We start from the raw sequence: 21,962 nt of genomic DNA on the forward strand, positions 1-21,962 counted from the left end.
AAGTCGGCCATTTTGGGTCAAAGTCGCCATTTTGGCGTTTTACTGACATTTTCAAAATCTATCTCCTCCTAGAGATTTTATCGTACCGCTACCAAAATAGCTCAGGATGTCCAGAAGGCATGTGTCTTTAAAAGTTATTGAAAGTTTTCTAATAGGAGAAAGGGCATGGAGGGGGTGGGGCCTCAAAGTTTGATGTGTCGCCCTGAAGAACGAAAGTGATATAACTTCCACATAAAACAATGTATCTGAACCAAAATGGCCATGTATGATGCCAGTCCCATCCTGAACACATCTACATGTCAATATTTGGGTTATGAATTGGCCACGCCCCCTGGCAACAGGAAGTCCCGGTTTTTACTTGGAGACCCTCTTATCTGACGTTTTGAACACAACCAGGTCCAAACTGGGTCAGACAGCAGAAAACAAGTTGGTGATGATAACCAGTGAAAACTGTTGCTCTATGCTGCAGGGCGAGACCGTGGCGCCATGGCGAACTTTGATAAGACGCCATGACATCATAAATCACTATAAATCCCTCAATTCTGATCCAATCCCCATCAGACTTGCAGGAATTAATCAGGGTCCATCCCTGAACAGATTCATATCACCAATTCCGGTCTAGCCCTAAGCCCCGCCCACTTCCAACAGGAAGTGCTTTTTTTCAGACGCCGGGGTCCATCTCCTCAGGAATAAAACATACACACTTGAAAGTACTTCACAAAAGGTCAAACCCTTTCATGATACCACAATAAAAATCTCAAGCTCCTTCGCCAAACGTAACCATGGCGAATAGCGGTCCGACGCCATCAAACAGGAAGCACTTGTAACTGACACATTGTACTGCTGATCTGCACCAATCCTGGCAGGGAGGAGCGTGGACGAGCCGAGAACTCAGCCACATTGACATATGCTGGAAAAATTGCAATATGGCTCTATAGCGCCACCTACAAATATTTAATTGATCATATCTGCCCACTACATTGACTGATATGGCTGAAATCCAGTATATTGATAGAACTTGGAAGGATGTACAAAAAAGCCTCTTGGACCTATATGATAACTTCAACAGGAAGTCAGCCATTTTGAAAAAAGTGTCATTTTTGGGGTCATTTTTGCATGTTTCTTTGCCTTGCATTTGAACGAACTCCTCCTACAGATTTTATCGTATTTACCTCAAACTCAGTCTGAACACTCCAGAGGCATGTGTGGTCAAAAGTTATTGAAATTTTTCTAATAGGAGGTGGCGTTCAGCGGCGGCGCCTCATCAACTTTTGATGTTTCGCCAACAAGCACGGAATCTATTATTTCTGCAATACAACACTCATTCTGTACCAAACTGCATATATTTCCCTTCACTTCCATGCGGACCACATCTACAAGTCCTGATGTTGTCATCTGGACATTGCTCAACGCTGCATGGCGAGACCGTGGCGCCATGACAAGGTTGGATAAAACACCATGACATCATTATTGAGTATAAATCCCTCAATTTTCATCCAATCAGCATCACACTTGCACTGATTAATCAGAGTCTGCTTCTTAACAGATATATGTAATTACTTCTGGTCTTGGCCTAAGCCCCGCCCACTTGAAACAGGAAGTGCCTTTTTCCTGCAGCAGGGTCCCTCTCGTCAGGGATTAACCTCCCACACTCAAAAGTGCTTGAGATGAGGTCAAACCCTTTCATGATATAAGAGAAAAAAAACCTCAAGTTCCTTCCTCAAGCAAAACATGGCAAATGGCGTCCACCGCCATGAAACAGGAAGTACTTGTAACTGACCCAATGTACTCCTGATCTCCACCAAACTTGGCAGGGGGGACAGTGGTCAGGCCTGGAACTGATTCAATTGGACATATGCTGGTTATGTGGCTCTATAGCGCCCCCTATAAATATTAAATCTATCAGCTCCAACTACTGCTTTGACTAACATTGATGAAAAGTTGCATATTTATAGAACATGCCAGGAAATACAAAAAAGCCTCGCATTGTCCTGATGTTGTCAACGCCATAGCCCCGCCCCATGGGAACAGGAAGTCCCACCATTTTAACCCTTTGTCCTCTGTAAAACTAATTCTAACTCATTAATATCATCCTTCATGAACTCATGGTTGAAAATATGACTGACTTCTTACAGCATCATGATTAAAATGGCTTTCTGTAATGGTTTAAATCATTCGCCATTATACAGGAAGTGGCACTAACCCTGCTGTCAGTTGACCAATTGAGCTAATATTTTCCTGTTCTCATTAGAGTTCCAACCTGAACATGGTCCTACATTAAAACAACTTTACCACCACCCAGTGGCCACGTGGAATTTTCCTCTTGATGAAATCATGCTCCAGTTTGTGGGAATTCAACACAGTTTGTAAGAAACAAGGTCATGAATGCTTCAGATGTGATCACTGGAAAGGCTGGAGTGCAAGTTGATCCTCCCAAGAGGAAAATCACCTCTTCATGGAGATAAACTCTGGAAGAATGGGTTTATTGCTGTGGGAAATAGCGGCTGTGCTGCTGGAGGGGGGCAGTTGGCTGATGGGGCGGTGCAATAGGCCGAAGCGGCGCCAGAGGTGCGAGGGCCTCCAACGCTGCTTGCAGCTTTAATTCTTCTTCTTCTTCTTCTTCTTCTTCTTATTATTCTTCTTCTTAAACATTGGAGGCATTTTTGGGGACCTGAACATGCATGAAAACGCGTCTATTTTTGTGTACCCCCCCAAAGGAATGCGAAAAATTTGATATTTTGGGGTGCTTGGGACTGTTCGGGCAAAATTGAATGAGAGCGCCACCTATTTAATATGCCCCGCCACTGCACGTCATCAATCTTCATGAAAATCGTTACATATATTCTAAATCTTCGGGCGAACAAAAAATCCTCTTGGAGCAACAGCCTACAACCAACAGGAAGTCGGCCATTTTGGGTCAAAGTCGCCATTTTGGCGTTTTACTGACATTTTCAAAATCTATCTCCTCCTAGAGATTTCATCGTACCACTACCAAAATAGATCAGGATGTTCAGAAGGCATGTGTCTTTAAAAGTTATTGAAAGTTTTCTAATAGGAGAAAGGGCATGGAGGGGGCGGGGCCTCAAAGTTTGACGTCTCGCCGTGAAGAACGAAAGTGATATAACTTCCACATAAAACAATGTGTCTGAACCAAAATCGCCATGTATGATGCCAGTCCCATCCTGAACACATCTACATGTCAATATTTGGGTTATGAATTGGCCACGCCCCCTGGCGACAGGAAGTCATGGTTTTTACTTGCAGACCCACTTATCACACGTTTTGCACACAACCATGTTCAAACTGGGTCAGAAAGCAGAAAACAAGTTGGTGATGATATCCAGTGAAAACTGTTGCCCTACGCTGAAGGGCGAAACCGTGGCGCCATGGCGAACTTTGATAAGACGCCATGACATCATAAATCACTATAAATCCCTCAATTTTCACCCGATCCTCATCAGACTAGTAGGGATTAATCAGGGTCTGGCCCTGAACAAATCCGATTCAACAATTCCGGTCTAGCCCTAAGCCCCGCCCACTGTCAACAGGAAGTGCTTTTTTTCAGACGCCGGGGTCCATCTCCTCAGGAATGAAACTTACACACTTGAAAGTGCTTTACAACAGGTCAAACCCTTTCATGATACCACAATAAAAATCGCAAGTTCCTTCGCCAAACGTAACCATGGCGAATATTGGTCGACGCCATCAAACAGGAAGTACTTGTAACTGACCCATTGTATTACTGATCTCCACCAAACCTGGCAGTAAGGAGCGCGGACCAGCCGAGAACTCAGCCACATTGACATATGCTGGAAAAATTGCTATATGGCTCAACAGCGCCCCCTACAAATATTTAAATGATCATAACTGCCCACTCCATTGAGCGATATGGCTGAAATCCAGTATATTGATAGTACTTGGAAGGATGTACAAAAAAGCCTCTTGGACCTATATGATAACTTCAACAGGAAGTCGGCCATTTTGAAAAAAGTGTAATTTTTGGGGTCATTTTTGCATGTTTCTTTGCGTTGTGTTTGAACGAACTCCTCCTACAGATTTCATCGTATTTACCTCAAACTCAGTCTGAACATGCCAGAGGCATGTGTGGTCAAAAGTTATTGAAAGTTTTCTAATAGGAGGTGGCGTTCAGCGGCGGTCATCTGGACATTGCTCAACGCTGCACGGCGAGACCGTGGCGCCATGACAAGCTTGGAAAAGACGCCATGACATCATTAATCAGTATAAATCCCTCAATTTTCATCCAATCAATATGACACTCGCAGTGATTAATCAGGGTCTGCTCCTGAACAGATACATGTTACTACTTCTGGTCTTGGCCTAAGCCCCGCCCACTTCAAACAGGAAGTGCCTTTTTCAGACACCGGGGTCCATCTTCTCAGGAATGAAACTTACACACTTGAAAGTGCTTCACAACAGGTCAAACCCTTTCATCATACCACAAGAAAAATCTCAAGTTGCGTCGCCAAACGTAACCAAGGCGAATAGTGGTCCAACGCCATCAAACAGGAAGTACTTGTAACTGACCCATTGTATTACTGATCTCCACCAAACCTGGCAGGAAGGAACGCGGTCAGGTCGGGAACTCAGCCGCATTGACATATGCTGGAAAAATTGCAATATGGCTCTATAGCGCCCCCTACAAATATTTAATTGATCATATCTGCCCACTACATTGACCGATATGGCTGAAATCCAGTATATTGATAGAACTTGGAAGGATGTACAAAAAAGCCTCTTGGACCTATATGATAACTTCAACAGGAAGTCGGCCATTTTGAAAAAAGTGTCATTTTTGGGGTCATTTTTGCATGTTTCTTTGCCTTGCATTTGAACGAACTCCTCCTACAGATTTTATCGTATTTACCTCAAACTCAGTCTGAACACTCCAGAGGCATGTGTGGTCAAAAGTTATTGAAAATTTTCTAATAGGAGGTGGCGTTCAGCGGCGGCGCCTCATCAAGTTTTGATGTTTCGCCATCAAGCACGGAATCCATTATTTCTGAAATACAACACTCATTCTGTACCAAACTGCACATGTTTCACTTCAGTTCCATGCCGACCACATCTACAAGTCCTGATGTTGTCATCTGGACATTGCTCAACGCTGCATGGCGAGACCGTGGCGCCATGACAAGGTTGGATAAGACGCCATGACATCATTATTGAGTATAAATCCCTCAATTTTCATCCAATCAGCATCACACTTACAGTGATTAATCAGAGGTCTGCTTCCTGAACAGATACATGTAACTACTTCTGGTCTTGGCCTAAGCCCCGCCCACTTGAAACAGGAAGTGCCTTTTCCTGCAGCAGGGTCCCTCTCGTCAGGGATTAACCTCACACACTCTACAGTGCTTCAGATCAGGTCAAACCCTTTCATGATACTAAGAGAAAAAAAACCTCAAGTTCCGTTCCTCAAGCAAAACATGGCGAAATGGCGTCCACCGCCATGAAACAGGAAGTACTTGTAACTGACCCAATGTACTCCTGATCTCCACCAAACTCGGCAGGGAGGACAGTGGTCAGGCCTGGAACTGATTCAAATACACATATGCTGGTAATATGGCTCTATAGCGCCCCCTATCAATATTTAGTCTATCAGCTCCACCCACTGCTTTGAACGACATAGTAAAATGTGGCATATTTATATAACATGCCAGGACAAATAAAAAAGCCACTTCATGTCCTGATGTTCTCAACACCATAGCCCTGGGAAAAGGAAGTCCCACCATTTTAACCCTTTATCCTCTGTATAACTAATTCTAACTCATTAATATCATCCTTCATGAACTCATGGTTGAAAATATGACTGACTTCTTACAGCATCATGATTAAAATGGCTTCCTGTGATGGTTTAAATCATTCGCCATTATACAGGAAGTGGCACTAACCCTGCTGTCAGTTGACCAATTGAGCTAATATTTTCCTGTTCTCATTAGAGTTCCAATCTGAACATGGTCGTACATTAAAAGAACTTTACCACCACCTAGTGGCCACGTGGAATTTTCCTCTTGATGAAATCATGCTCCAGATTGTGGGAATTCAACACAGTTTGTAAGAAACAAGGTCATGAATGCTTCAGATGTCATCACTGGACAGGCTGACGTGCAAGTTGATCTTCTGATGAGGAAAATCACCTCTTGATGGAGATAAACTCTGGAAGAATGGGTATATGGCTGTGGGCAAGAGAGGCTGTGTTGCTGGAGGGAGGCTCTTGGCCGATGGGGCGGTGCAATAGGCCGAAGCGGCGCCAGAGGTGCGAGGGCCTCCAACGCTGCTTGCAGCTTTAATTAGGCCCGAGCACCGACGGCGGTGCGAAGGCCTGTTGTAATTGCTCCGTTTTTTCCTTATTCTTATTATTATTCTTCTCAAAAGTAAATCGCATGGTAGGGGACCTGAACATGCGCGGAAACGCGCCTAGTTTTGCGTACCCCCCCAAAGGAATGCGAAAATTTACGTTTTGTCGTGTGCTCGGGACTGTTTGGGCAAAATTGAACGAGAGCGCCACCTATTTATGTTGCCCCGCCACTGCACATCATCAATCTTCATGAAATTCGCTACACATATTCTAAATGCATGGGCGAACAAAAAATCCTCTTGGAGTAATGCCCTAAAGCAAACAGGAAGTCGGCCATTTTGGGTCAAAGTCGCCATTTTGGCGTTTTGCTGACATATTCAAAATCTATCTCCTCCTAGAGATTTTATCATATCGCGACCAAAAAAGCTTAGGACGTCCAGAAGGCATGTGTCTTTAAAAGTTATTGAAAGTTTTCTAATAGGAGAAAGGGCATGGAGGGGGCGGGGCCTCAAAGTTAGACGTCTCGCCGTGAAGAACGAAAGTGATATAACTTCCACATAAAACAATATATCTGAACCAAAATGGCCATGTATGATGCCAGTCCCATCCTTAACACATCTACATGTCAATATTTGGAATATGAATCGGCCACGCCCCCTGGCGATAGGAAGTCATGGTTTTTACTCGAAGACCCACTTATCTCACGTTTTGGACACAACCAGGTCCAAACTGGGTCAGACAACAGAAAACAAGTTGGTGATGATATCCGGTGAAAACTGTTGCTCTATGCTGCAGGGCGAGACCGTGGCGCCATGGCGAACTTCGATAAGACGCCATGACATCATAAATCACTATAAATCCCTCAATTCTGATCCAATCCCCATCAGACTTGCAGAGATTACTCAGGGTGTAGCTCTGAATAGATCTGTATGACCAATACCGGTCCAGCCCTAAGCCCCGCCCACTTCCAACAGGAAGTGCTTTTTTTCACACGCAGGGATCCATCTTCTCAGGAATGAAACTTACACACTTGAAAGTGCTTCACAACAGGTCAAACCCTTTCATGAAACCACAAGAAAAATCTCAAGCTGATTTGCCAAACGTAACCATGGCGAATAGCGGTCCGACGCCATCAAACAGGAAGTACTTGTGACTGACCCATTGTAATGTTGAGCTTCACCAAACTCACAACGAAAGAGTGTGGTCAGAGAAGGAACTCAGCCACATTAACATCTGCTGGAAAAATTGCAATATGGCTCTATAGCGCCCCCTACAAATATTGCATTGATCTTAACTGCCCACTACATTGACCGATATGGTTGAAATCCACAACACTGATAGAACTTGGAAGGATGTACAAAAAAGCCTCTTGGACCTATATGATATCTTCAACAGGAAGTCGGCCATTTTGTAAAAATTGTCATTTTGGTGGTCATTTTTGCATGTTTCTTTGCCTTGCATTTGAACGAACTCCTCCTACAGATTTTATCGTACTTACCTCAAACTATGTCTGAACACTCCAGAGGCATGTGTGGTCAAAAGTTATTGAAAATTTTCTAATAGGAAGTGGCGTTCAGCGGCGGCACCTCATCAAGTTTTGATGTTTCGCCATCAAGCATGTAATCCATTATTTCTGAAATACAACACTCATTCTGTAGCAAACTGCAAATGTTTCACTTCAGTTCCATGCCAACCACAACTACAAGTCCTGATGTTGTCATCTGGACATTGCTCAATGCTGCATGGCGAGACCGTGGCGCGATGACAAACTTGGATAAGACGCCACAATATCATTAGTCAGTATAAATACCTCAGTTTTCATGCCATCACCATCATACTTACAGTGATTAATCAGGGTCTGCTCCTGAGCAGAAACATAGAACTACTTCTGATCTTGGCCTAAGCCCCGCCCACTTGATAGAGGTAGTGCCTTTGTCAGACACTGGGGTCCCGCTCATCAGGGATTAACCTCAGACACTCTACAGTGCTTCAGATCAGGTCAAACCCTTTCATGACACTACAGAAAAAAAACCATAAGTTCCGTTGTCAAGCAAAACCATGGCGAATGGCGTCCACCGCCATGAAACAGGAAGTACTTGTAACGGACCAAATGTACTCCTGTTCTCCACCAAACTCGGCAGGGAGGACAGTGGTCAGGCCTGGAAGTGATTCAAATAGACATATGCTGGTTATTTGGCTCTATAGCGCCCCCTATGGTTATATCATTCGCCATGAAACAGGAAGTGGCTCTAGCTCTGCTGTCAGTTGACCAGTTGAACTGATATTTTCCTGTTCTCATTAGAGTTCCAACCTGAACATGGTTCTACATGAAAACGACTATAGCGCCACCTAGTGGCCACATGGAATTTTCCTCTTGCTAACATCATGCTCCGGTTTGTGGGAATTCAACACAGTTTGTTTGAAACAAGGTCATGAATGCTTTAGATGTCATGACTGCTCAGGCTGAGGTGCAAGTTCATCTTCTGATGAGGAAAATCACCTCTTGATGGAGATAAACTCTGGAAGAATGGGCATAAGGCTTTGGGCGAGTGCAGTCGTGCTGCAGGAGGGAGGTTGCAGGGTGAAGGGGGCGGTGCAATAGGCCGAAGCGGCGCCAGAGGTGCGAGGGCCTCCAACGCTGCTTGCAGCTTTAATTAGGCCCGAGCACCGAAGGCGGTGCGAAGGCCTATTGTAATTGCTCCGTTTCTTCCTTATTCTTCTTCTTCTTCTTCTTCTTCTTAAACATTGGAGGCATTTTTGGGGACCTGAACATGCACGAAAACGCGCCTATTTTTGTGTACCCCCCCAAAGGAATGTGAAAAATTTGATATTTTGGGGTGCTTGGGACTGTTCGGGCAAAATTGAATGAGAGCGCCACCTATTTACGATGCCCCGCCACTGCACGTCATCAATCTTTATGAAAATTGCTACAAATATTCTAAATGTTCGGGCGAACAAAAAATCCTCTTGGAGCAACAGCCTAAAACCAACAGGAAGTCGGCCATTTTGGGTCAAAGTCGCCATTTTGGCGTTTTACTGACATTTTCAAAATCTATCTCCTCCTAGAGATTTTATCGTACCGCTACCAAAATAGCTCAGGATGTCCAGAAGGCATGTGTCTTTAAAAGTTATTGAAAGTTTTCTAATAGGAGAAAGGGCATGGAGGGGGTGGGGCCTCAAAGTTTGATGTGTCGCCGTGAAGAACGAAAGTGATATAACTTCCACATAAAACAATGTATCTGAACCAAAATGGCCATGTATGATGCCAGTCCCATCCTGAACACATCTACATGTCAATATTTGGGTTATGAATTGGCCACGCCCCCTGGCGACAGTAAGTCATGGTTTTTACTTGGAGACCCTCTTATCTGACGTTTTGAACACAACCAGGTCCAAACTGGGTCAGACAGCAGAAAACAAGTTGGTGATGATAACCAGTGAAAACTGTTGCTCTATGCTGCAGGGCGAGACCGTGGCGCCATGGCGAACTTTGATAAGACGCCATGACATCATAAATCACTATAAATCCCTCAATTCTGATCCAATCCCCATCAGACTTGCAGGGATTAATCAGGGTCCGGCCCTGAACAGATTCATATCACCAATTCCGGTCTAGCCCTAAGCCCCGCCCACTTCCAACAGGAAGTGCTTTTTTTCAGACGCAGGGGTCCATCTCCTCAGGAATAAAACGTGCACACTTGAAAGTACTTCACAACAGGTCAAACCCTTTCATGATACCACAATAAAAATCTCAAGCTCCTTCGCCAAACGTAACCATGGCGAATAGCGGTCCGACGCCATCAAACAGGAAGTACTTGTAACTGACCCATTGTACTGCTGATCTACACCAAACCTGGCAGGGAGGAGCGCGGACCAGCCGAGAACTCAGCCACATTGACATATGTTGGAAAAATTGCAATATGGCTCTATAGCGCCACCTACAAATATTTAATTGATCATATCTGCCCACTACATTGACTGATATGGCTGAAATCCAGTATATTGATAGAACTTGGAAGGATGTACAAAAAAGCCTCTTGGACCTATATGATAACTTCAACAGGAAGTCAGCCATTTTGAAAAAAGTGTCATTTTTGGGGTCATTTTTGCATGTTTCTTTGCCTTGCATTTGAACGAACTCCTCCTACAGATTTTATCGTATTTACCTCAAACTCAGTCTGAACACTCCAGAGGCATGCGTGGTCAAAAGTTATTGAAAATTTTCTAATAGGAGGTGGCGTTCAGCGGCGGCGCCTCATCAAGTTTTGATGTTTCGCCAACAAGCACGGAATCTATTATTTCTGCAATACAACACTCATTCTGTACCAAACTGCATATATTTCTCTTCACTTCCATGCCGACCACATCTACAAGTCCTGATGTTGTCATCTGGACATTGCTCAACGCTGCATGGCGAGACCGTGGCGCCATGACAAGGTTGGATAAAACGCCATGACATCATTATTGAGTATAAATCCCTCAATTTTCATCCAATCAGCATCACACTTGCACTGATTAATCAGAGTCTGCTTCTTAACAGATATATGTAATTACTTCTGGTCTTGGCCTAAGCCCCGCCCACTTGAAACAGGAAGTGCCTTTTTCCTGCAGCAGGGTCCCTCTCGTCAGGGATTAACCTCACACACTCTACAGTGCTTCAGATCAGGTCAAACCCTTTCATGATATAAGAGAAAAAAAAACCTCAAGTTCCTTCCTCAAGCAAAACATGGCAAATGGCGTCCACCGCCATGAAACAGGAAGTACTTGTAACTGACCCAATGTACTCCTGATCTCGACCAAACTTGGCAGGGAGGACAGTGGTCAGGCCTGGAACTGATTCAAATACACATATGCTGGTAATATGGCTCTATAGCGCCCCCTATCAATATTTAGTCTATCAGCTCCACCCACTGCTTTGAACGACATAGTAAAATGTGGCATATTTATATAACATGCCAGGACAAATAAAAAAGCCACTTCATGTCCTGATGTTCTCAACACCATAGCCCTGGGAAAAGGAAGTCCCACCATTTTAACCCTTTATCCTCTGTATAACTAATTCTAACTCATTAATATCATCCTTCATGAACTCATGGTTGAAAATATGACTGACTTCTTACAGCATCATGATTAAAATGGCTTCCTGTGATGGTTTAAATCATTCGCCATTATACAGGAAGTGGCACTAACCCTGCTGTCAGTTGACCAATTGAGCTAATATTTTCCTGTTCTCATTAGAGTTCCAATCTGAACATGGTCGTACATTAAAAGAACTTTACCACCACCTAGTGGCCACGTGGAATTTTCCTCTTGATGAAATCATGCTCCAGATTGTGGGAATTCAACACAGTTTGTAAGAAACAAGGTCATGAATGCTTCAGATGTCATCACTGGACAGGCTGACGTGCAAGTTGATCTTCTGATGAGGAAAATCACCTCTTGATGGAGATAAACTCTGGAAGAATGGGTATATGGCTGTGGGCAAGAGAGGCTGTGTTGCTGGAGGGAGGCTCTTGGCCGATGGGGCGGTGCAATAGGCCGAAGCGGCGCCAGAGGTGCGAGGGCCTCCAACGCTGCTTGCAGCTTTAATTAGGCCCGAGCACCGAAGGCGGTGCGAAGGCCTGTTGTAATTGCTCCGTTTTTTCCTTATTCTTATTATTATTCTTCTCAAAAGTAAATCGCATGGTAGGGGACCTGAACATGCGCGGAAACGCGCCTAGTTTTGCGTACCCCCCCAAAGGAATGCAAAAATTTACGTTTTGTCGTGTGCTCGGGACTGTTTGGGCAAAATTGAACGAGAGCGCCACCTATTTATGTTGCCCCGCCACTGCACATCATCAATCTTCATGAAATTCGCTACACATTTTCTAAATGCATGGGCGAACATAAAATCCTCTTGGAGTAAAGCCCTAAAACAAACAGGAAGTCGGCCATTTTGGGTCAAAGTCGCCATTTTGGCGTTTTGCTGACATATTCAAAATCTATCTCCTCCTAGAGATTTTATCGTATCGCTACCAAAATAGCTTAGGATGTTCAGAAGGCATGTGTCTTTAAAAGTTATTGAAAGTTTTCTAATAGGAGAAAGGACATGGAGGGGGTGGGGCCTCAAAGTTTGGTGTCTCGCCGTGAAGAACGAAAGTGATATAACTTCCACATAAAACAATATATCTGAACCAAAATGGCCATGTATGATGCCAGTCCCATCCTGAACACATCTACATGTCAATATTTAGGTTATGAATTGGCCACGCCCCCTGGCGACAGGAAGTCATGGTTTTTACTTGGAGACCCACTTATCTGACGTTTTGGACACAACCAGGTCCAAACTGGGTCAGACAACAGAAAATAAGTTGGTGATGATATCCAGTGAAAACTGTTGCTCTACGCTGCAGGGCGATACCGTGGCGCCATGGCGAACTTCGAAAAGACGCCATGACATCATAAATCAGTATAAATCCCTCAATTCTGATCCAATCCCCATCAGACTTGCAGAGATTACTCAGGGTGTAGCCCTGAATAGATCTGTATGACCAATACCGGTCCAGCCCTAAGCCCCGCCCACTTCCAACAGGAAGTGCTTTTTTTCACACGCAGGGATCCATCCTCTCAGGAATGAAACTTACACACTCGAAAGTGCTTCACAACAGGTCAAACCCTTTCATGAAAGCACAAGAAAAATCTCAAGCTGCTTCGCCAAACGTAACCATGGCGAATAGTGGTCCGACGCCATCAAACAGGAAGTACTTGTGACTGACCCATTGTAATGTTGAGCTTCACCAAACTCACAACGAAAGAGTGTGGTCAGAGAAGGAACTCAGCCACATTAACATCTGCTGGAAAAATTGCAATATGGCTCTATAGCGCCCCCTAAAAATATGTATTTGATCATAACTGCCCACTACATTGACCGATATGGCTGAAATCCACAACATTGATAGAACTTGGAAGGATGTACAAAAAAGCCTCTTGGACCTATATGATAACTTCAACAGGAAGTCGGCCATTTTGTAAAAATTGTCATTTTGGTGGTCATTTTTGCATGTTTCTTTGCCTTGCATTTGAACGAAACTCCTCCTACAGATTTTATCGTAATTACCTCAAACTAAGTCTGAACACTCCAGAGGCATGTGTGGGCAAAAGTTATTGAAAATCTTCTAATAGGAAGTGGCGTTCAGCGGCGGCGCCTCATCAAGTTTTGATGTTTCGCCATCAAGCATGTAATCCATTATTTCTGAAATACAACACTCATTCTGTAGCAAACTGCAAATGTTTCACTTCAGTTCCATGCCAACAACAACTACAAGTCCTGATGTTGTCATCTGGACATTGCTCAACGCTGCATGGCGAGACCGTGGCGCCATGACAAAGTTGGATAAGGAGCCGTGACAACATTAATCTGTATAAATCCCTCAATTTTCATCCAATCAATATGACACTTACAGTAATTAATCAGGGTCTGCTCCTGAACAGATACATGTACCTACTTCTGGTCTTGGCCTAAGCCACGCCCCCTGGAAACAGGAAGTGCCTTTCTCAGACACCGGGGTCCAGCTCATCAGGGATTAACCTCAGACACTCTACAGTGCTTCAGATCAGGTCAAACCCTTTCATGACACTACAGAAAAAAAACCTCAAGTTCCGTAGTCCAGCAAAACCATGGTGAATGGCATCCACCGCCATGAAACAGGAAGTACTTGTAACTGACCTAATGTACTCCTGATCTCCACCAAACTCAGCAGGGAGGACAGTGGTCAGGCCTGGAACTGATTCAAATAGACATATGCTGGTTATTTGGCTCTATATCGCCCTCTATGGTCATATTTTGCGTCATGAGACAGGAAGTGGCTCTAGCTCTGCTGTCAGTTGAACAAAGGAGGTGATATTTTCCTGTTCTCATTAGAGTTCCAACCTGAACATGGTTCTTCATGAAAAACGACTATCGTGGAAATACGTGGAAATCTCCTCTTGATGAAATCATGCTCCAGTTTGTGGTATTTCAACACAGTTTGTAAGAAACAAGGTCATGAACACTTCAGATGTCATCACTGGACAGGCTGAGGTGCAAGTTGATCCTCTCATGAGGAAAATCACCTCTTGATGGAGATAAACTCTGGAAGAATGGGCATATGGCTGTGGGGAAAAGCGGCCGTGCTTACGGAGGAAGGTTGCTGGCTGAGGGGGCGGTGCAATAGGCCGAAGCGGCGCCAGAGGTGCGAGGGCCTCCAACGCTGCTTGCAGCTTTAATTAGGCCCGAGCACCGAAGGCGGTGCGAAGGCCTGTTGTAATTGCTCCGTTTTTCCTTATTCTTCTTCCTTATTCTTATTATTCTTCTTCTAAAAGTAAATCGCATGGTAGGGGACCTGAACATGCTCGAAAACGCGCCTAATTTTGCGTACCCCCCCAAGGGAATGCGAAAATTTACGTATTGTGGGGTGCTTGGGACTGTTCGGGAAAAATTGAATGAGAGCGCCACCTATTTATGATGCCCCGCCACTGCACATCATCAATCTTTATGAAAATTCGCTACAAATATTCTAAATGGTCGGGCGAACAAAAAATTCTCTTGGAGCAACAGCCTAAAACCAACAGGAAGTCGGCCATTTTGGGTCTAAAGTCGCCATTTTGGCGTTTTACTGACATTTTCAAAATCTATCTCCTCCTAGAGATTTCATCGTACCGCTACCAAAATAGCTCAGGATGTCCAGAAGGCATGTGTCTTTAAAAGTTATTGAAAGTTTTCTAATAGGAGAAAGGGCATGGAGGGGGCGGGGCCACAAAGTTTGCCGTCTCGCCGTGAAGAACGAAAGTGATATAACTTCCACATTAAAGAATATATCTGAACCAAAATGGCCATGTATGATGCCAGTCCCATCCTGAACACATCTACATGTCAATATTTGGGTTATGAATTGGCCACGCCCCCTGGCGACAGGAAGTCATGGTTTTTACTCGGAGACCCACTTATCTGACGTTTTGGACACAACCAGGTCCAAACTGGGTCAGACAGCAGAAAACAAGTTGGTGATGATATCCAGTGAAAACTGTTGCTCTACGCTGCAGGGCGAGACCGTGGCGCCATGGCGAACTTCGATAAGACGCCATGACATCATAAATCACTATAAATCCCTCAATTCTGATCCAATCCCCATCAGACTTGCAGGGATTAATCAGGGTCTGGCCCTGAACAGATCCATATGACCAATTCCAGACTAGCCCTAAGCCCCGCCCACTTCCAACAGGAAGTGCTTTTTTTCAGACGCCGGGGTCCATCTCCTCAGGAATGAAACTTACACACTTGAAAGTGCTTCACAACAGGTCAAACCCTTTCATGATACCACAATAAAAATCTCAAGTTCCTTCGCCAAACGTAACCATGGCGAATAGTGGTCCGACGCCATCAAACAGGAAGTACTTGTGACTGACCCATTGTAATGTTGATCTCCACCAAACTTGGCAGGAAGGAACGCAGTCAGGCCTAGAACTCAGCCACATTGACATATGCTGGAAAAATTGCAATATGGCTCTATAGCGCCCCCTACAAATATTTAATTGATCATATCTGCCCACTACATTGAGCGATATGGCTGAAATGCAGTATATTGATAGAACTTGGAAGGATGTACAAAAAAGCCTCTTGGACCTATATGATAACTTCAACAGGAAGTCGGCCATTTTGAAAAAAGTGTCATTTTTGGGGTCATTTTTGCATGTTTCTTTGCCTTGCATTTGAACGAACTCCTCCTACAGATTTTATCGTATTTACCTCAAACTCAGTCTGAACACTCCAGAGGCATGTGTGGTCAAAAGTTATTGAAAATTTTCTAATAGGAGGTGGCGTTCAGCAGCGGCGCCTCATCAAGTTTTGATGTTTCGCCATCAAGCACGGAATCCATTATTTCTGAAATACAACACTCATTCTGTACCAAACTGCACATGTTTCACTTCAGTTCCATGCCGACCACATCTACAAGTCCTGATGTTGTCATCTGGACATTGCTCAACGCTGCATGGCGAGACCGTGGCGCCATGACAAGATTGGATAAGGCGCCGTGACATCATTAATCACTATAAATCCCTCAATTTTCATCCAATCAATATGACACTTACAGTGATTAATCAGGGTCTGCTCCTGAACAGATACATGTAACTACTTCTGGTCTTGGCCTAAGCCACGCCCCCTGGAAACAGGAAGTGCCTTTCTCAGACACTGGGGTCCCGCTCATCAGGGATTAACCTCAGACACTCTACAGTGCTTCAGATCAGGTCAAACCCTTTCATGACACTACAGAAAAAAACCTCAAGTTCCGTTGTCCAGCAAAACCATGGCGAATGGCGTCCACCGCCATGAAACAGGAAGTACTTGTAACGGACCTAATGTACTCCTGATCTCCACCAAACTCGGCAGGGAGGACAGTGGTCAGGCCTGGAACTGATTCAAATAGACATATGCTGGTTATTTGGCTCTATAGCGCCCCCTATGGTTATATCATTCGCCATGAAACAGGAAGTGGCTCTAGCCCTGCTGTCAGTTGACCAGTTGAGCTGATATTTTCCTGTTCTCATTAGAGTTCCAACCTGAACACGGTTCTACATGAAAACGACTATAGCGCCACCTAGTGGCCACGTGGAATTTTCCTCTTGATGAAATCATGCTCCAGTTTGTGGGAATTCAACACAGTTTGTAAGAAACAAGGTCATGAATGCTTCAGATGTCATCACTGGACAGGCTGAGGTGCAAGCTGGTCCTCTCATGACGAAAATCACCTCTCGATGGAGATAAACTCTGGAAGAATGGGTTATGGCTGTGGGCGAGAGCGGCTGTGTTGCTGGAGGGAGGCTGTTGGCAGATGGGGCGGTGCAATAGGCCGAAGCGGCGCCAGAGGTGCGAGGGCCTCCAACGCTGCTTGCAGCTTTAATTCTTCTTCTTCTTCTTCTTCTTCTTCTTCTTCTTAAACATTGGAGGCATTTTTGGGGACCTGAACATGCACGAAAACGCGCCTAATTTTGCGCACCCCCCCAAAGGAATGTGAAAAATTTGATATTTTGGGGTGCCCGGGACTGTTCGGGCAAAATTGAATGAGAGCGCCACCTATTTATGATGCCCCGCCACTGCATGTCATTAATCTTTATGAAAATCGCTACACATGTTCTTAATTATAGGGCAAACAAAAAATCCTCTTGGGGCAACAGCCTACAACCAACAGGAAGTCGGCCATTTTGGGTCAAATTCGCCATTTTGGCGTTTTACTGACATATTCAAAATCTATCTCCTCCTAGAGATTTCATCGTACCGCTACCAAAATAGCTCAGGATGTTCAGAAGGCATGTGTCTTTAAAAGTTATTGAAAGTTTTCTAATAGGAGAAAGGGCATGGAGGGGGCGGGGCCTCAAAGTTTGACGTCTCGCCATGAAGAACGAAAGTGATATAACTTCCACATAAAACAATATATCCCAACCAAAATGGCCATGTATGATGCCAGTCCCATCCTGAAAACATCTACATGTCAATATTTGGGTTATGAATTGGCCACACCCCCTGGCGACAGGAAGTCATGGTTTTTACTCGGAGACCCAATGATCTCATCTTTTGGACACAACCAGGTCCAAACTGGGTCAGACAGCAGAAAACAAGTTGGTGATGATATCCAGTGCAAACTGTTCCTCTACGCTGCAGGGCAAGACCGTGGCGCCATGGCGATCTTCGATAAGACGCCATGACATCATAAATCACTATAAATCCCTCAATTTTCACCCGATCCTCATCAGACTTTCAGGGATTAATAAGGGTCTGGCCCTGAACAGATCCATTTCAACAATTCCGGTCTAGCCGTAAGCCCCGCCCACTTCCAACAGGAAGTGCTTTTTTTCAGACGCCGGGGTCCATCTCCTCAGGAATGAAACCTACACACTTGAAAGTGCTTCACAACAGGTCAAACCCTTTCATGATACCACAATAAAAATCTCAAGTTCCTTCGCCAAACGTAACCATGGCGAATAGTGGTCCAACGCCATCAAACAGGAAGTACTTGAAACTGACCCTTTGTACTGTCGATCTCCACCCAACTTGGCAGGAAGGACGACAGTCAGGCTGTGAACTCAGCCACATTGACATATGCTGGAAAAATTGCAATATGGCTCTATAGCGCCCCCTAAAAATATTTAATTGATCATAACTGCCCACTACATTGACCGATATGGCTGAAATCCAGTATATTGATAGAACTTGGAAGGATGTACAAAAAAGCCTCTTGGACCTATATGATAACTTCAACAGGAAGTCGGCCATTTTGAAAAGAGTGTCATTTTTGGGGTCATTTTTGCATGTTTCTTTGCCTTGCATTTGAACGAACTCCTCCTACAGATTTTATCGTATTTACCTCAAACTCAGTCTGAACACTCCAGAGGCATGTGTGGTTAAAAGTTATTGAAAATTTTCTAATAGGAGGTGGCGTTCAGCGGCGGCGCCTCGTCAAGTTTTGATGTTTCGCCATCAAGCATGGAATCCATTATTTCTGACAAACAACACTCAGTCTGCACCAATCTGCCCATGTTTCACTTCAGTTCCATGCTGACCACATCTACATGTCCAGAAGTTGTCACCTGGACATTGCTCAGCGCTGCATGGCGAGACGATGGCGCCATGACGATATTGAATAAGACTCCAGGACAACATTAATCAGTATAAATCCCTCAGTTTTCATCCAATCACCATCACACTTACAGTGATTAATCAGGGTCTGCTCCTGAACAGATACATACAACTACTTCTGGTCTTGGCCTAAGCCCCGCCCACTTGAAACAGGAAGTGAATTTTTTAGACACCGGGGACCCTGTCTTTGGGAATGAATCTCACACACTCAGAAGTGCTTCAGATAAGGTCAAACTCTTTGATTATACTACAGACAAGAACCCTCAAGTTCCTTTGCCAAGCAAAACATGGCAAATGGCGTCCACCGCCATGAAACAGGAAGTACTTGTAACTCACCCAATGTATTCCTGATCTCCACCAAACTTAGCAGGGAGGACAGTGGTCAGGCCTGGAGCTGATTCAAATAGACATATGCTGGTTATGTGGCTCGATAGCGCCCCCTATAAATATTTAATCTATGAGCCCCTACCACTGCTTTGACTGACATTCATGAAATGTGGCATATTTATATAACATGCCAGGACAAGCAAAGAAGCCTCTATATTTCCTGATGTTGTCGACGCCATAGCCCCGCCCCCTGGGAACAGGACGTCCCACCATTTTAAACCTTTAATACCTGTAAAACTGATTCAAACTCATTAATATCATCCTTCATGAACTCATGGTTGAAAATATGACTGACTTCTTGCAACCATCATGATTAAAATGGCTTCTGTGATGGTTAGATCATTCGCCATGAATACAGGAAGTGGCATCTAACCCTGCTGTCAGTTGACCAATTGAGCTGATATTTTCCTGTTTCAATTAGAGTTCCAACCTGAACATGGTCTTACATGAAAATGACTATAGCCACCACCTAGTGGCCACGTGGAATTTTCCTCTTGATAAAATCATGCTCCAGTTTGTGGGAATTCAAAACAGTTTGTAAGAAACAAGGTCATACATGCTTCAGATGTCATCACTGGACAGGCTGAGGTGCAAGTTGATCCTCTCATGAGGAAAATCACCTCTTGATGGAGATAAGCTCTGGAAGAATGGGCATAATGGCTGTGGGCGAGAGCGGCGTGCTGCTGGAGGGAGGTTGCTGGCTGATGGGGCGGTGCAATAGGCCGAAGCGGCGCCAGAGGTGCGAGGGCCTCCAACGCTGCTTGCAGCTTTAATTAGGCCCGAGCACCGAAGGCGGTGCGAAGGCCTATTGTAATTGCTCCTAGTTGTAATTGCTCCGTTTCTTCCTTATTCTTCTTCTTCTTCTTCTTCTTCTTAAACATTGGAGGCATTTTTGGGGACCTGAACATGCACGAAAACGCGCCTATTTTTGTGTACCCCCCCAAAGGAATGTGAAAAATTTGATATTTTGGGGTGCTTGGGACTGTTCGGGCAAAATTGAATGAGAGCGCCACCTATTTACGATGCCCCGCCACTGCACGTCATCAATCTTTATGAAAATTGCTACAAATATTCTAAATGTTCGGGCGAACAAAAAATCCTCTTGGAGCAACAGACTAAAACCAACAGGAAGTCGGCCATTTTGGGTCAAAGTCGCCATTTTGGCGTTTTACTGACATTTTCAAAATCTATCTCCTCCTAGAGATTTTATCGTACCGCTACCAAAATAGCTCAGGATGTCCAGAAGGCATGTGTCTTTAAAAGTTATTGAAAGTTTTCTAATAGGAGAAAGGGCATGGAGGGGGTGGGGCCTCAAATTTTGATGTGTCGCCGTGAAGAACGAAAGTGATATAACTTCCACATAAAACAATGTATCTGAACCAAAATGGCCATGTATGATGCCAGTCCCATCCTGAACACATCTACATGTCAATATTTGGGTTATGAATTGGCCACGCCCCCTGGCGACAGGAAGTCATGGTTTTTACTTGGAGACCCTCTTATCTGACGTTTTGAACACAACCAGGTCCAAACTGGGTCAGACAGCAGAAAACAAGTTGGTGATGATAACCAGTGAAAACTGTTGCTCTATGCTGCAGGGCGAGACCGTGGCGCCATGGCGAACTTTGATAAGACGCCATGACATCATAAATCACTATAAATCCCTCAATTCTGATCCAATCCCCATCAGACTTGCAGGGATTAATCAGGGTCCGGCCCTGAACAGATTCATATCACCAATTCCGGTCTAGCCCTAAGCCCCGCCCACTTCCAACAGGAAGTGCTTTTTTTCAGACGCCGGGGTCCATCTCCTCAGGAATAAAACTTACACACTTGAAAGTACTTCACAACAGGTCAAACCCTTTCATGATACCACAATAAAAATCTCAAGCTCCTTCGCCAAACGTAACCATGGCGAATAGCGGTCCGACGCCATCAAACAGGAAGTACTTGTAACTGACCCATTGTACTGCTGATCTACACCAAACCTGGCAGGGAGGAGCGCGGACAGCCGAGAACTCAGCCACATTGACATATGCTGGAAAAATTGCAATATGGCTCTATAGCGCCACCTACAAATATTTAATTGATCATATCTGCCCACTACATTGACTGATATGGCTGAAATCCAGTATATTGATAGAACTTGGAAGGATGTACAAAAAAGCCTCTTGGACCTATATGATAACTTCAACAGGAAGTCAGCCATTTTGAAAAAAGTGTCATTTTTGGGGTCATTTTTGCATGTTTCTTTGCCTTGCATTTGAACGAACTCCTCCTACAGATTTTATCGTATTTACCTCAAACTCAGTCTGAACACTCCAGAGGCATGTGTGGTCAAAAGTTATTGAAAATTTTCTAATAGGAGGTGGCGTTCAGCGGCGGCGCCTCATCAAGTTTTGATGTTTCGCCAACAAGCACGGAATCTATTATTTCTGCAATACAACACTCATTCTGTACCAAACTGCATATATTTCTCTTCACTTCCATGCCGACCACATCTACAAGTCCTGATGTTGTCATCTGGACATTGCTCAACGCTGCATGGCGAGACCGTGGCGCCATGACAAGGTTGGATAAAACGCCATGACATCATTATTGAGTATA

This window comes from Melanotaenia boesemani, unplaced genomic scaffold, assembly GCF_017639745.1.
Source record: "Melanotaenia boesemani isolate fMelBoe1 unplaced genomic scaffold, fMelBoe1.pri S11xx1, whole genome shotgun sequence".
NCBI lineage: Eukaryota > Metazoa > Chordata > Actinopteri > Atheriniformes > Melanotaeniidae > Melanotaenia > Melanotaenia boesemani.